The sequence below is a fragment of the Phyllobates terribilis genome, unplaced genomic scaffold (genome assembly GCF_046119375.1).
Source record: "Phyllobates terribilis strain yellow unplaced genomic scaffold, ASM4611937v1 Scaffold_2__4_contigs__length_985480577, whole genome shotgun sequence".
In the NCBI taxonomy this organism is placed as follows: Eukaryota; Metazoa; Chordata; class Amphibia; order Anura; family Dendrobatidae; genus Phyllobates; species Phyllobates terribilis.
This window is the reverse complement of record NW_027362762.1, coordinates 139,964,451-139,982,674: the sequence shown is the minus strand read 5'-3', so window position 1 is coordinate 139,982,674 and position 18,224 is coordinate 139,964,451. Positions and strand designations below refer to the sequence as shown.

Here is an 18,224-nt window from a genome sequence, read left to right as displayed (position 1 = left end):
TATTACATTCTGCAGTATACAGTGTAGCTTATTTCATCCAGGTTCATCAGCTGTAGGAGAGTGTGGCAGTGCTTCAGTGCACATATGAAAGGACTGAGTGGAAGCGAAACAATAATCTACTTTGTGTGTTGGGGATGTGAAAATGTCCATTGAGGATCATGTGGGGGATGTGTGTAAGTGCCACCTAATGTTGGAACCAGACGTCGCGAGCCATTACAACATCACGATACCTGGCCTCATTGCTGTGGTACATACTCACCACTGCCACACAAAACATTGAGCCAGTGGGCCAATGTTCTGCGAGACATGGTAGCGGAGTGCACTTTGTGCCACAATGACAATTCCAAGGAGTGGCTCATGTTTTCTGCCATGTGAGAGTACAAGGCAGGGACAGCTTTGTTGGAAAAATAATAGCACTATGTATCCTCCATCAAGGAATCCAAGTGGTATGGCAGCAACTGCACTGCCAGCAATTTGGCTAGGTTAGAGTTCAGTTGGGAGACAAGTGGATTTGACTGGGTGCGTTGTGTTGTTTCGTGGCCACACAATCTGGTATGAATAACTAGTGATGGAACCGAAGAGGAAGAGGAGTCAGAGTACAATAAAAGTAGATAATGATGTCGACGGGGATGATGATGACTAGGACCTAGTACTATTTGTGGATGGGACCTGGCTCCACAAATGATTATAGCAAGGAGGGCTATCTTGCTCACATTATTTGTCAGTTCGATTTTACCACTTGAGCAGTTGATGCCACTTCATGTGACTAAGTTTGTGCCTAGACAACCATGACTTATTGTCTTACTGCAGAGCCTGCACACTGTGATGGTATTGTCCTGTGGCAATGTAGAGAACAATTCCCATATAGTCACCACCAGCAATGCTTGCAATATTTCTACCACCATCACCACCACCAAAGCTTTCACTAGATCTGACAGATTTTTAGCCTATTCCAAAAGCAACTGCAGCATCACCTGCTCATAAACCGACCACAGAAGAAGCAGAGTTGCCCTTGGAAGGTTTAGATCTTTGGCCATATGTTGACTTTTTTTAGGCACTGCCACCACCCTTTTCTGATGAAATCATTATCTTCTTGTCATCCTGATCTGTTACCTAGGTTCTGTTCAACCCCCCCATCATGAATGTCCAAATCATCATCATCCCTGTCACTTTTTTCAGTCTGTGAAAATGATGGGGTGCTTGCCTACTGTTAGTGAAGAGGTAGATGTTGAAATAGAATGGCTGCTACTGAAAAGAGCTGTTACAGTGATGGTGGAGGAGTGAGCTGAACACTGGCTCAAAGGCACGGTGTCAAGTGTCAAAGGTAACAACATCCTGCTGAAACTGAGATGAGTGAGCCATCCAGTCCACAATGTCTTCCGCTTTCTCTACAATAACAATACGACCACTGGAGACAAAGGACAGCTGTGGCCTTTGTCCGCTACAACTAGCCAAATGACTGGTGCCAACAGTGCTGCTACTTGCACTAAAGTCTCTTAACAGCCTTATTGGCTGATGATGTGCCAAGAGTGTTTCCTTTTACATTATCCCGTCAACCCGCACTCTTGCTTTTATGAGACATTTTTAATTCAGCTATATTGGATGAAGCAAAAATAGAGACTGCACAAGTGCAAAAAATGAGTGCTCTGACACTCGCACTAATTTGTTACAGACAGCTTGAATTACTGGTAGTATTGTGTTTAAATGTTAGGACATTAGTGCAGAAAATACTGCAATACCAGATGAAGCATTTGCAGACTCTGCACAGGTGCAAAAATATTACTGCCATGTAATGTGACATTGTCACTTCACTTGCACATGGAGCAGACTGATTAAGTGATAGACACAGTTGACCAGATTCATCTACACCAGCGATGTTCACACCGGTCTTGATGAGGGGGCATGCTTGAGTCAGATGCTCATGATTTATGATGAGGGATATACTGTAAATCAGGAAGGCCAGAAGAGTGGTATGCTCTTCAGTGTGCACCTCGCTAAAAATTTTACTCCAGCTCCTCACCATAAATTTGAAGAGCAGTGGTTCGCCGATGCCCCGTCCCACCCAAGCTCCACCCGTTTTGGTGGTGCTGTGAGAGACTGGTGTGAAGATGCCAGAAGTTTCAAAAGTTAGGCGCAGCTTCAAGTTGCGCCTAAATTTTGCGACTTTACAAAGCTTTTTCCTCAGAATACTGGCATGGAAGCTTTGATGAACTGGGCTCAGAATGATTGTGAATAGCAGCACTGATAGCAGCAGGCGTCTGCCTAACACACTGTAACTGACTCATATTTTTCTCCCTGTTTTCATTTCTTGCAACTGAATCCATTTATTTCCTTTTCCTCAAATACTAAATGTATTTTGTGTACTATGTCTCTCTGACTGAGCTCTGAAGTCCTCTCTGCTATGCACATTCCACGCAAAATGACAGCAGCATCAGTTTCATCTTTAACAACACTCTGCATGAAAGGAATTCTCAGGTTATCTTGCAGTCATCTTGCATAAAGACCCCCTATGCCTCTCACTTCTCCTCACTTCCCCTCCCCCTCCCCTCTCCTTTTCAGAGAGTTTAATAGACTCTGTAACCTAACATCTTACTGTACTTGCAGTCTGTATTGATGCAACAGGAGCCCTTCCCCTTCTGCTCTGTTACTGAAGAATTAAAAAAAAATGGTCAAACTCAATTCTCCACTCTAAGCTTTCTTCATCACTGTAAGCTAACAGAGTGAGCGCCACATTATCTCCTGCATTCTTTTATCATTCATTTTTAGATTTAATGTCCCCATTTTGAACAACCAGTGAATAGAGTTGTTGCAAATTTATTCGCACATACCCTTCCATCGGTCGCATAAGTGGCCTGTGGCCATTGCACTTGAGTAAGAGTACCACTAATGATGAGCGAGTATGTTCGGTTAACCCTTTCGGCGAGTATGCTCGGGCGAGTACCAAGTATCTTCAGCGTACTCGGTGATATGGTTGAATCACTCCCGTGTGCATGATTTGCGACTGTTTGACAGCTTTAATACATGTTAAGCAGGCAAACCATGCACACGGGGGTGATTCAAACATATCACCGAGTACGCTGAAGATACTCGGTACTCGCCCGAGCATACTCACCGAAAGGGTTAACCGAACATACTCGCTCATCACTAAGTGAATATGGAACATTTTTTGTACTTATAGAGGCAGGATAATTACACTATATGCTAAGCACACACAGATAAGATCTTGATGTATTTCCTTTGGCATTCTCAGTTTCTGCTAAGGGATTGTACTTTCTAGAGTCAATGATATTTCTCTTTTTACTGACTATACAGAATATACAGGAATGAAGTGTGTATGAACATTACAGCCCACCAGGACAGTTAAAAAAATACATTATTTCTTCTACAGACCTAAAGTTACCTGTTATCTGTGTGGGCATCATTGTGTAAATTGTGTAATCCTTGCAGCTCATTATGGTATAACAAATTGTTTTCAATAGATGCCTTAGGTCCTCCAGAGCTATATTGAATGTTACATTTGGGAGTACCACAGGAGGATCCAAATTAGGGAACTCATTTCTATTAAACTAACTTGCCTGAGCAAGAAGCTAAGTTGATGAATAAATTAGCTCACTTATATTCCAAATTTTTTTTTACTTTAATTGGATTTCCTTCATAATGTGTTCACATTTTGAGGAAGATCCAATAAAAGCAGTTTAAGCTTTGTGCAATATTCTGGAATTCTTTGTATGCTCTGAAAGAATATGTAATATCTATATATTACACAATTACACCTTACAGCGTGAATTACACATGATGGCAGCACACCAAACAAGCTGTGGCTTGGCTTATTTTACCTATACACGGATAATAAATACGTTTTATATAGAAGCTGGCCTACTTAGACTATTACGAATACTACACCCCGAACTAGTGACATTCAAAATCCTGCAGACACACCCCTGCAAAAATGTACAGGCTTAATTACTGGTAAACCCTCGACAAGTGCTGCACCTACCAACCCACCATAACAGTCTTCTTCAGGAAATTCCACAAATAGTATGCTATATGTAATATAAAGTATTTCTCAGAAATATACATTCAAAACTTTACTAGGACCAGAAAGGGGGCAGGCTTGTTACTTGCTAATTGCTGTTATTATTACCAATCTTAATGCTTCGACTGAAGGGAGGGCCTTAAAGGGAATCCATCAGCAGGTTTCTGCTATGTAATCTGAGGACAGCATAATGTAGCAGGTGAGACACAGATTTCAGAGATGTGTCCCTTGATAGGCTGTGTGCTGTTGTTTCCATAGAATAAAGGTTTTATCACCAGGAGATTATCACTGCCCGGACCACAGTGCAGGCTAGCACTAGCCCGACCATGCCCCCTGGTGTGGTGTAGGCGGGGCAGCTTTGTGAGCTCTGCTACATGCTACATCTAAAAGCTCTGATTGTGTCACAACCTCTGCATCCAGTAAACTAAGTGACACATCACTGGAATCAGGGTCTATTTTCTTACATTATGTTGCTCTCAGATGAGATAACAAACAACTGCTGACAGATTCCTTTTAATGAGTTGTTGGGGTTATGACAATCCTTGTGACCCTACAAACATGATAAACTATAAAATATCAAGGCGGCCATAAAATAGCCCCAAGTTGTAATCAGTGGACAGCCTCAAAGTTTGCTGTGGGTGACTTCATTTCTCTACTATTATAAAGTTGGATGCAATCATTAATTCGACTTTTAGAAGAGATGATTCAAATGAGAGGACTTCTAATGTTTGTAAAAATGCAAGACATTTTTTTTTTAAAGTTGAAGCCAGGCAGTCTTTACTGTGTAAAGATACTCAGTAGTACCCATGATGTACATTGTTACTATACAGACCTATCTTGGTTTCCAATCCAACAGTACAATATGGCTGTCATCAATTCTCCAGATCTCTGCCGATTTTGTCTCAGGCTACACAGCAAAGCTAACAAGTAAACTGTAGAGAACAGGAATGTCATCATTGTGTACTGAAGCAACAAGTGTGAAGCCTCATATTTCATGATTTAATGATATACATACTATTCTATATTATGAAGATTCAGGTTGGTCCTCAATCAATAACCCATTTGGCCACCAAAGTTCTCTCTTTTTCAAAAGAATTGACTCATTGTTCTTGTTTTTAAAGTGGATCTCAATTAGAACATTGGTGTCTACAGCAGTGCCTCTCAACATGATTGCAATAGAGGAAACTTTGAAAACTTTTTCCCATATACAGCCATCCCTACTCTTATTCTTGGTTCAAAAAGAGGAGTATATTCTTCCTGACTTTTGATAATAGCTGTTCTTGCCCTACACCAAGAACATGTAAGCAGAATTAGATCAGCATAGTCCCTATACTATCAAGTGGGGATGAATCTTAATGGTTTTTATTTTGAGGAACACACAACTGATTCCAATGGACACCAGTTTTAAAGCCAAAGACCCAAGCAAACACTGGATTATTGCTGTACTCCTAATAAACAGCCATACTCTTTTTTTTTTATATGAAATATCCACATGATCCGGTCTAACCCTGTTATCTCCAGTACATTTCCAGTGAGGAGCAGCCATGGGTGTGGTGGTCATTTCATAATTGGTTGCTATGATAGGCTAATAATAAACTATATATCAAGTCAGTGATATGTGAAAAGTTATTTCCTAAGCACTGCACATGTTATATTTAAAAACTTGGGCTCGCACTACAATTCTGAAATTGTTCAGAGAACAACTGGTTAATTTTTTGTCTGATCTTTGATGCATTCTGTGGGCTGAGTGTGATACCACAAAACATAGGATCGCTCTTGGACCAATGCTATTCTTCAATCAATGTTATTTTTTTCTCAGAGTGAGTCTGTCCAAGGAGCAAAATCACAACATGCACGATTTGCATCCGATGTTCGGATCGTACTCGGTCATGCAAGTCAAGTGGAAAAAAAATCGGACTGCACTCGGATGACATCTGAGTGTGGTCCATTTTCACGGACTGACAGATTAGAAAAGATGGAGACATATTTTTCCATCTTTTTCTCATCCAAGAAAATTGTATCACACTATGATCAAACTCTGATCAGAGTGTGATTAGCATAATCGGACCGATAACATAATATACTGTAGTGTGACCCAAACCCTAATCTTATTCTTAATCTTTTTACCATAAAATCCTGAAAATCTGATTATAACTAGGAAAGTTATCAGAGGTGAAAGTGTTGGAATTGGTATTTACATGCCATTAATAATAAACTAACTGAGCAGATGGGGTGTAGTTGAATTTTTTCCAGTTCTTCTATATGTTCCTTTAAGATGTAGTTCCATTGTAAGAATATCTATTTCATTGCATATTCATATACATGCCCTTGACTTGAATATACCTTTGGGATAAACCCACAATAAATAGGGTGTTTTCTTTCAGTGGGATCATGCATGTGCTCTTTTAGTACATGCTGCAGCATCATATATTCCAGGTAATTGTATGCAAAAAGGACACCATTTGGCATAAGTAAGTCCATTAAAGTCTATGCAAAAAATACACCATTTGGCATAAGTAAGTCCCTTAAAGTCTATGCAAAAAGGACACCATTTGGCATAAGTAAGTCCATTAAAGTCTATGCAAAAAGGACACCATTTGGCATAAGTAAGTCCATTAAAGTCTAGGCAAAAAAGACACCATTTGGCATAAGTAAGTCCATTAAAGTCTAGGCAAAAAGGACACCATTTGGCATAAGTAAGTCCATTAAAGTCTATGCAAAAAAGACACCATTTGGCATAAGTAAGTCCATTAAAGTCAATGCAAAAAGGACACCATTTGGCATAAGTAAGTCTATGGCCGTGCAAGGAGGAATAGAAGGTATTCAGCTTACCAGTACCTAGCTGGTCGCATGACTAGATACAAGGAAAGGGAAACCAAAGTCAGTGTAAAAAAAAAATTAAAATCTTGAGCTTTGCTTTCTATATATGTTGTCTGATGAATACATGTTTTTAATCTGCCGAAATAAACTCAAGATTTTACCAATTTTTGGACGCTGGTTTTGGTTTCCCTTTCCTCGTATGATCATATCTATGGCCATGCAAAGGTTGGAAGACATGGTAAAAATCAAGACTAAATCAGATATTGCTTGCTTTTTTTATGTAATTTTGGTTGTTTCTTATGATATTCCTTTGCATCTATATATATATATACTCCCCCCCCCCCCACACTTTTTTTTTTTTTTTTTTTTTTTTTATATTTTCCCTGTACCTAAATCTTAGTTTGAGACTTTGGTGAGGAAAGTCTTTTTAAGACTCCCTCCTTGTCCTATAGTAAACTGATTTGTGGCCATTTGTATTCTAATAATGGTAACATGCCTGGGTTCCAGGCATGTCAGCCTATATTAGAAAAAGAATGAGAAACAAAGATTAATCCCCAGGTGTGTGGGGAATATATTTATACTTCCTCACTTATCTGGGATACATCCTTTCTGATTCTCTATCTTTTGTGATACATCAATCATGAAAAATGACTATATGAAATTAAAGAAGTATTAATTGATCAATATACATCAGCTACAATTAATTTGAGTAAATAAACTGTGGGGTTCATAAATAATCCTTATGTAGATGCAGTCGATGGATATTGTATATATTAATTCTTGGATCTGATAGGTCTATATACACTATAAAATCGTGTTTTATTCAAACATTAATATATATGCCTTCTCAGGTATATTAACAGCCAAAGAATTAGAGGAGTGGGACGAATTTTGGAATTCATCTACTAACATTACAATTCCTGCTATCTTCAATATTCATTTTATAACAATATCCTGTGAATACAGGTATATTGACACTCTGATTGGCTATCATACCTGTCAGTCTTGACAGGATGTATAATTATCCTGAAGAGGCTGCCGATCCCGCCCTTAGAAATAGCCGGTAACCCCGGCGAAACGCGCGTCAGGGGCGATCATCCTGATATTTACAATATGCTAGCACATAAAAGCGTCTCATGCTATCACCTGGCCTAGCCATGTACCATCATTATCTCGTTGCAAACTACACTTTGCCAACTAAACTCTATTAGCGGCACTGACCGCGTGCATATCACCTGCATGCGATCAGAGTGAGAACGCTGTGGGAGAGACAGGGTAATTTGACTGCCACGAGATTGTTTCCGTTGGTTTAGTTAGCGGCATTGACCGCGTGTGTATTACCTGGATGATATCAGTGTGCGTGCTCCATCTGAGAGGGAATATTAGTTGCTCAAGCTGATTCTATCGCTGCTTGCATGACAACTCCCTGTTACAGGCACGCACAATTATAACAACACACGTCTCTTCATAACATTGCCATTGACTTATCAGCTATATACATACAATAGAGAGGTCAATAGGAGGCTGCATAGGGTGATTATCATGACCATTTCTTATATCGAGGTGTTATCTTAATACATGGCATTAATATATTGACAGGTATAGTGGAGGTAGCTGAGACAATTAATTTATAATACCCAACCAAATAATTGTAGGGACATTGGTTGTGGATTGTCTATATCAGTGCTATCCTATTGTAATCAGGATCTTGTGGGCCGATAGTGCTTAGAATTTACAATAGCAGCGGCCCAATATACATCTTTTGATGTATGTTAATTAATCTATTAAAATTTAAATAATTTTTAATTATATTAATAAAAGTTAAATCTTATTTACACATTTTCTTTTCTCTCTTGATACCCCCCCTAGTTTCTAATAGTCTTACAAATCGGTGGTGACCACTAGTGTGAATATTGTCCATTGTTTTAATCAGAAAACTCATATTTTCTTTTTTATGTAAAGAAGCATTAAAGAAGGTATGTGTCTGAGTATTTAGTCTAAGACGCATATGCCCTGAACATCTTTGAAATGGTTGAGCGCCAGAGAAGGACTTATTTTTGAAATGCACTGAAATGTAAATTCTGCTCTTTTAAATGGAATCTATCTACAGATTTTTGCTATCCAATCTAAGAGCAGCATAATGTAGAGACAGAGACCATAATTCCAGTGATGTGGTCACTTAGACTGCTTGCGGTTTTAGCGGCATGAGCGTATCACTAGAGGACTACTAAACCTGCTGCCATGTAGTCTTCCATATCCATAAGCTCCGTACACCCCCACCCTCATTAGCATCTTTCTGCCTATGCACAGTGTACACAGAAATCTGCCAATCACTGGTGTGGGCAAGGTTATACAGAGCTCAGCATTCAGAGATCTGGTAGATATACAACAGATGAAACAGTAATTTTTATAAAAATTACAGCAAGTAGCTCAATAAGTGATACATTGCTGGAATCAGGGTCTCTGCTACTACATAATGCTGTTCTCAGATTAGGTAGCATAAACCTGGTGGCAGATTCTCTTAAAGATCTCCTCAGGATATGGAGTGGATAAGAAAAAAATTGATTTCGGAATAAAGTCCACTGAATTTATTAAAGGTAAAGCACCACGGAACTCCATTTTTTTCGTATTCATTCCATTCATCTCGGACGTAATTAGTATTCCGCAAGGAGCGACATCAGTCCTACAATGTTATGCTTGATTGTATAGCTCACAATGCGAGCACCTTTTATTTAGTTAATAAACCTCCACATCTCAAACAATATTACCTAGGGGAGCGCCATGGCCTCTCTGATTTGTTCAAATTATTTTTCTTCTCAAAATCTCCTCAGGATATGGACACTAGAGCAGAGAGGAAAGTATTTGGCCACGGCCCCACTATCAGTATTTGGTCAGTATTCGGTCAGTATTTTTCTCAGGAGTGGGAGCCAAAACCAGGTGAGGAACAATCAGAGAAAAGGTATAATAGAAACAAGTCACCAATTCTGCATTTATCACCCACTCCTGGTTTTGACTCCCACTCCGGAGAAAAAATACTGACCGAATACTGACCAAATACTGATAGTGAGGCCGAAGCCTTTGAAAGATTATGTGAAAAGGGCTTAGGGCGATGCAGAGGAAAAACTACCTTGAAGATCTGTTTTGCTGATTCTTACATCAAGGCATATGGACTTTTTACTTGAAGATCTACTTTAAAACAAGACATTGGTCAATTGCTCCTTTGCGTCAAAAGTGTAGTATCAAGGGGGAATGACAGAGCATGAGACTTATGAACTGATCACTGATATTTAACCATTTAGTTGCCACCACTATCTATCTCTTAAAATGGCATTTAAATGGTTGTCATCCATGTGGTGAGGTGATCATGGAACACCAATAGAGATGGCCATTTTTACTATATACTGTAATACTGATGTATTGCATTGTATAGTAAAAGTGATCAAATTATTGCAAGCTCAGATCCCTAAGGAGCAAAAAAAATGTTAAATTAAAAAAAATAAACAATATAAAAGTTTGAATCACTCAATTTTCCCAATATAGGAATAAATTAAAAATAAACATATTTGCTTTTACTTTTCCTGTAAAAAGTCCAATGTATGAAATTATTAAATTAATGAGGGACTAGAGAAGATCAAATATTTTGAAACTCAAATTCACTGGATTCAACAGATTTTTCAAAAAAGTGAATAGATTCAGGGCAAATTGCAATACTTCAAATCCTCCAATTGCCCTGAATAGATACGTGTAACACTTTGAGATCTCCTAGGACACAGCGGTATCCAACTCTTTTCAAGCACGTTAACGCAAACACAGCCTTAGTTATGTTGTGTTAACTTCGTCATCAAAATGGCAGGTAACTGGTGGTGCACTGACAGACTTTTCAGATATTTTGAAAGGTTGTTTTTTGCAGACAACTTATTCAAACTGATGGTGTCGTTGTCAGAGGTAACATCATCCTGCTGTGACTGAGAGAGGTGTAATGTACTATAATTTTCATAAAACCATTTGCTTGGGAAAAGGAGGCCTGGATGACTGGTGCCAATAAGAAGTCACAAGAAGTTATAGGTAGGTAGATACACATTCAGGCAGTAGTTAAATGTCTCCTTTTTAAAAAAAAAAAAAAAAAAAATGTTATGTTTTTTTACACAAAATGCAACCCCTTATTGAAAAAATACATGATAAGATATGCTAGGTAGATATACTACGAAAAACGCAGAATCTGCAACAGGGCACTGTATTAGTGTGGGATGCACAAATGTAAAATTTGACTAGTAAATCAGCTGTGCAAAAAAGTAGTTTGCAACATGCACATTTTGTGAGGTAAAAATTTCACTTAAATTGCTATATTTTGGGGAATTTTCTCTTGTATTTTTAGAAAACAAGTATTCCCCCATTCACCAAAAGGAATACACAAAAAATGCAAAACCCAGTTTAGTCGCTTGTGGCGGGCAAGTTCACCATCTCTGAATGACACTGATTTCTAATTTTTTTTTCTGTGAAAACTATTGTGTTGGCTTGCTGCTGTCTAGTACATTAGGAATGTAGAACAAATTTGTAATTGTAATTCAAATGCAGCAGGACACATGCCAGATACACCATATCACTACTCAATCACACTGAATCAGGCACTGCTGCTGGTACCTCTCCTTTCTCTCCTTTCCCCAATCAATGTAATCACTTTATTATTTGTAGACTATTACACCCATCTTCTTCACTGCTGCAGTTGTATAACACATTGCTGTCTGGAGTAATTGTCCAATGTTTTAGGACTTTCTCTTGGTATCTCTATTATTGAGCTGAAAGCTTTAATGTCCTCTCAGTATCTTAAATTGGCCATAACCAGCCGCTGCATTCTCTGCCTAGGCTTTTATTTAGACTACTATTGAACCTCCTAATTGGCTATGCCATGTGATCTGATCGCTGCAAGACAATTTGAGTATAATGTTTATTTTTTATTTTCAATTCTTTTTTTTAACAGGTACTATGGTAACCAGGTCTGGAGGAGAGTCTCCTCTTCTCCAGACCCGGGTACCATCCGCACATTGAATCGCTTAATATCTGCATGTGCACATGTAGTCATGCGGATGTTATCCGATTAAATGCAAGTCAATGACGGCAATTACGCCATGTTTCTGCAAAAATAACGGACATGCTGCAGATTTTTCCGCAATGATAATCCGCAGCGGAGATTTCCGCAGCACGTGCACATCACATGCGGATTATAATTGGGGACCATGGGGCACGTATTACCAAGCGTTTTTTTAAGCGTTTTCGCTGCGGAAATTCCATGGCAAAATGCATAGTGGGCACGCAGCCTTAGAGATCTATTTGCAGCTGGTCAGGAACCTTCTGTGAAGCCTACAAAATGTTTGCTCTATATCCTGTCCTATAGATGGAGAATACATTAGTCTATGAGCCTTAGGATTTTGATTTTAGAAACAAAGCACTAATGAGAAGGGATATTATTGCCCATTGAGAACAAACTACCATAAAAATGTTATACACAAAACATGTTATAAAAGCATCTAATAGATAAATTGTTCTCATGATGAATTATTCAGCATATTATTTCACCATGATTATATAATGAGGGAGAGGAGGTGGCATGGCGAGAGTTGTCACCAACAGGCTTTCTCATTATATTGATCGCATTATCAGTCTCATATTCATTTGTGTAAATGACATGTGTATATTTTAGGGTGGCAGATATATCATATTTCAGAGCAGTACATAAACATATTGCTTAATTATATTCAGCATGCTAATTATCTACTTACACTCTGATTAGAGAAACCATCATCGTTGGCAGCTCAGTGGCCCCGGAGGATTGCCTTGGACAGCAATCTACTGAATGTTATGAGCGGGAGGAAATCTAGTGTAACCATATCAGCTTTGTATTCACTTGTAAAACAAACTATCATATCAGTATTGCTATTATTCTTTAGCAATTTTTGGACAGCACTGTGGCACATTACTAATTCATTCTGATGATATCTTCTTTCTTTTTTAATGAAGCTACAGCATTGTGTTATGTAATGTCTTCACTGTTTCATTGACAGATAACTGCCCAATCTGCGCCTTTCTTTACAAGTTTTATGCTTTTCTTTTGTCAAGCAAGAAATAAATATTCTTCTACTACTGGAAAAATGATTAATTGTAAGCTGCCCCCATATCTATACTGTATATATACAGTGGGTGAAATAAGTATTGAACACGTCACTAATTTTCTAAGTAAATATCTTTCTAAAGGTGCTATTGACATGAAATTCTCACCAGATGTTGGTAACAATCCATCCAATTCACACAGTCAAATAAACTGACGAGCAAAAGGGTAACAATGTTTTGAACTTTTGACTTTCGGGCTCCATATTTTACCATCCACTACTGCTTAGAATCTGAGATTAACATCATTTTATAGACAATCATCTTGCCTATCTCATACGGAAATTTGACTTGCAACTATTTAGCATACGATTAGTTATGAAGATTCTTGTCATGTCACTGCATTGTTACTGTTTTGCTCCTAAAAATCAAAATTTTGGTTTTCAACACTGCCTGAATTGTTCTGAGCATGCTCTTGATCAGATTTAAAGGGAATGTGTCACCCCCCTGGGCGATATCAGACCTCTACTATGGGTACACAGGTGATACAAAAGTATATCTATACTTACCTGTATGGCCCATTGCAGAGGTCTGATTGCAGAGAAATCTGGTTTTATAAAGTATGTTTTCCAGAGGCTTGGCGTCCGGAGGACCCCAAGCAAACCCCTCCTATCTGCTTACTATTTGCCTAAATCGCCAGCTCTGTGCTAAATTACCATATCTCCCCCCTCCCCTGCACGTCACAGGGCCCTGCTCTGCCTCCCCTCCCACGCATGTGCAAAGCGCCGCTCCCATGGAGCGTGCTTTGTTTCCCTCCAGCCCCGTTTGGCTTAGTACTGCGCCGCAGCCATGTATTGCACAAGCGATGGTGAGTCACTGACACTTCAGCTCTGCTGGCAGTACACAGCCAAACCAGCAGAGGGAAAGCCGACTGCTGGGGGCTGATATTAGTAGCCACGGAACGGGCCATTAGCCAACAATGTTCCCTGGCTATTAATATCAGCCCACAGCTGTTTGTTTAGCCTTTACTGGCTAGATTACAGGGGGACCCAGAAAAAAATTTATATGGGGTCCCCCTATAAAATCTAGCCAGCAAAGGCTAAACTGGACAGGGATGATATTAATAGCCAGGAAAGGGACCATGGATACTAGCCCCCTCCGCGGCTATTAATATTACCCCTCAGCAGTCCCAGAAATGGCGCATCCATAAGATACGCCAAATCTGGCGCTTAGCCTCGCTCTTCCACACTGCCCTGTAGCGGTGGCAGGGGGTAATGGGGTTGAGGTTCACATCAGCCTTGTACTGACATGAAGCCCAGGTTAGTAATAGAGGATTACTAACCGCGTGGTTAAATGGTCGCCACTTTTTCAATAAAAGACACGGCCAGAATAAAGTATTTTAATGAAATAAAAAACACAAACGGCTCTACAAATTTTTTTATTACCCGCCTCCGCGAAGCCCGATCTCTTGAAAAACAACGTAAAAAAACAAACAACAATATTGCTCACCTGTCCGCCGTCAACGACACAGTCCACGATCACGACTGTCCCACGACGATCCGGATTATTTCTACAGCTGTGACATCAGAAATCACTGATGTCACAGCTGTAGAATACAGCACTGTATACTGTGTATAACCCCCTGTCAGTGTACATGCTGCAAGGGGTCTCTGGTGTTCATCAGCTGAAGATGAGCTGATGAGCCCTGGTGAACTAGAGAACATGGGAACATTCTTGTGAATGTTCCCACGCTAAGCATCAGTCACGTGACCATCAGCTGATCACTGCCGGCACTGATCACCTGATGGTCACGCGACCATCAGCTGATCGGTGATGTCACCGATCACCTGATGGTCGTGTGACCATGAGCTGATTACTGCCGGCACTGATCACCTGATGGTCACGCGACCATCAGCTGATCGGTGACGTCACCGATTACCTGAAGGTCGCGTGACTATCAGGTCATCAGTGACGTCACCGCGAGCCCGCGCCCTGCAGTGTACCGTGAGCCGCCGAAGAGGAAGCATTGCCGAGGAGGACACCGGGGGCCGCCGGACAGGTGAGTATGAAGGATTTTTTTAATTTTCACTTTTTTATTCTTTTTTTTACAGGCGTTGGCATGCGGGCTGGGAGGAGCAGGCTGCTGCTTCTCCCATCCACGTTGCTCTCGCCGTTATCAGCCAGAGCAGCGGTCGAATGAGAGGAGTAGCAGCATGATTTTGCGCCTATTGTTTTACATTGAAACGCAGAAAATCCACATGTATAGATATTATACATGCGGGTTTGCTGCGATTCAATGCAAGTCAATGGGCGCGTTTTCACCGTAAAATCACTCCTGAATTGGTTGTGCTGCAGTTTGTGCCGCAATGATAATCCGCAGCGGAAATTTCCGCATCATGTGCACAGCACATGTGGATTATCATTGCTCTACATGGCAGACCTATTACCAAGCAGTTTTAATGCGTTTCTGCGACACAAAAACCGCTGCAGAAACGCATTAATACCGCATCGTGTGAACTCAGCCTTAAAGAAATACTTCATTTTATGGAACAATCTCAAGGGTGCCAACACTTTGGGCAATGAATATATGTATATAGATAGATATATGAAAAAAAGATTAATATCAGATAAAATTGTCCATTATAACCATTCTATTTAGGCTGACCACATTATACGCTGCTAGGATGACTGATGGCATATTGCTTTCATTTGGGCGTTATCGGTTGAACCCCACATGTATAGCATGATTGGACAGTGATGTTCATTTACCATTTTACCGATGCCCACTTTTCTGTTTGACTTATTTTTAAAACTATCTCAAAAATTTGCCAATTTTTGGGAAAATGTTAATGGTGGTTTCACACATCAAAGGAATGAGAATTATAAAGGAATGACTATACTTTGCCTTCCAGTTGGAACAATTTCTGTCTTTGGCTCAAAACGTGTATCAAGAACGGCAGTTTAAAACTGTACAACTACTCGAATAAGTTCAGCCTTACACGAACATTATATTGGGCATTTTTATGCCAAGCATTGGTGTAATGAGCTGAACTAACTACATCATAGGAATTTATGATGTGGTTAGTTAATTTACTAATTAAACTTATGGTTGGACTGAGATTTTCAACTGTAATATTCCCACAAAAAAATCCATCCTAACATTTTTTCAAGTAGCTTCAGGAGAACAGTATCTAAAATAGTTTTCTTCGTAAATCATTTCTTTAGGTTTTGTGTACTCAGCATCGTATGTAGAGTGTACTGCTGCCAATAGATAGTACCTCCAGACAGAATAAAAATTCTACATTTTATACATTTTCTGCCTTGGAAGAGATGCTTCAAACTTGATATTACTCCTTTTATGCAATCAAGTGGAAAATGGGACAATTTGGTATCACCACTTGTATATGGCCACAATATAGGATTGGACATTCAGTGGTATTAATTATTGTTCATATACCGTAATTCATAATATTGTAATATTGGACTATTACAATTGTTTAAACTAAAAAAATGTAAACACGCTTTGTGAGGTAGACAGTTGCATTTACATTTCTGAAATGAAGATATTTTTATTTTGTCTTAAAAAAATGCTTTTTCAAACAAAATATCTAAAATAAATTCAAAAAATATATTGCTTATGGCTTGTCTATCTCACAAGCCAAGAAACATGTTTTCTCTGGCAGATGAACCTCAATTTGAATATTTTTCTTTATTAGAAAAATGAACACTGAGGGGATGTAAACTGCCCTCTTTTTGTGCAGTGCATTTAGAAACAAAAAATGGTGTTTTTTACTGCTGCACTGCAGTATATAACATCACTTCACAGTCACGCAGATTCTGCAGCTCCTGCACCTCCTTATGTCATTTGTATTATTTTTCACAGACTGAAACTACCACTCCCATTTTCAATGTTTTTCAGTGCTGCAATAGTACACCACACTCTTAAGTCTTTCTATCCCTATGTGTAATGATGAGCTGTGCGCTCTGACCTCCTATCAATAGGCTGTAAAATTCAAAAATGGCCAGTTCTTTCCCTTCTCCACATCTTTTATGGTGTCTGTCTTAATCCCCCCATTGGCTAGACCATTTAATGTCATAGCTACAAAGCATTATTCATCACTGAAATGGCGCAGGGCATTTTATTTTTAGATCTATGTGAAATGAGATCAAATTGTTGGAATTTGCCGGGTCATGCAAATTTCAGGAAATTCAGCTCAAAATCTATTTGCAGAAGATGGATTCAATCATCCATAATGACCACCACTACAAATTTGACATCCTAAAAGGTAAGGTATAACAAAAAATATAAAAATCTACAAAAAATACCCATAAAGTCTAGAAAAGCACAACAGAAGTATTACCTAGTTAAGTTGGTAGTTAACCTTAGACCATTATTTGCCACAAAGGGCCATGTACAGGCATTTCTACCTTGCTGGTTTGTTGTTTAAAGGGGGCATATAAATAAATTATTAAATGGTACAATAAAAATATAAATATGTACTTTATGCACTACATAATCAATACATGTTTACATATATAATATACAGCATAAATTAGAGTAACAAAACATGGCACGGGCCACCAATTACTTTACTGGTGGTTGCAGTACAAGGATTTATTTGAAGGGAAAGCGTACTTTAGTGCTGACAAAGTTCTCATTGGAGCACTGACCTAAGCTCACTAGAGAGTATCATAAAGTTTTATTACTCAGCTTTCATGTTTTCCTCTATTTTCAGGAATAATACCCAGATATCTTAGAAACAAAGACTGCATTAAATAATTGCAAAGACATCGTGGAACAGGACAGAACTGGTTAGCAGCACATCAATGGGTTGTTTTCTTCTGCATTACTTGATGTCACCTGTAGAGGTCCTCTTCAGACTACTGTTAATTGTCACAGTCCTGCATTATACTGCCGCTATGAGAACACACTCATCATAAAATCCTAATCTAAATTGGTAAATTGTTTTGTATTTCTTTTTCTAATTTTTATAAATAATAGAATGGAGATTTAATTTTTTTTGTCAAATTCAGGTAATTCCCACTGTCCTGAGATACAAAATTTGTCTGTGAGATTTATGATTTCATTGAGTGGTCAATTTCTAAGTGTTGTCCCACAAAAAAACAGACCCAGTGTGGTTTTAAAAACCAGAGATCTATTAAATGTCCTCACATCATTTGTAGTTCTTTAAATCAGTTGTTCTTGTCCACCATCTTTATTGTTCCAAAGGCTCCGCTCCAGTTGATTGACAGGTATCTCCCACGT

General features: G+C 39.1%; 1 long non-coding RNA gene across 1 annotated transcript in view; it reads left to right on the top strand.

The window, feature by feature from the left end:
• LOC141250210 (uncharacterized) overlaps positions 1-17,910 on the top strand; it is a 191,108-nt gene extending 173,198 nt beyond the window's left edge. The window contains exon 3 of the long non-coding RNA XR_012312552.1: positions 17,695-17,910. This is a non-coding gene — a long non-coding RNA (uncharacterized lncRNA). The remainder of the gene's footprint in view (positions 1-17,694) is intronic.
• Positions 17,911-18,224: the final 314 nt, after the last annotated feature.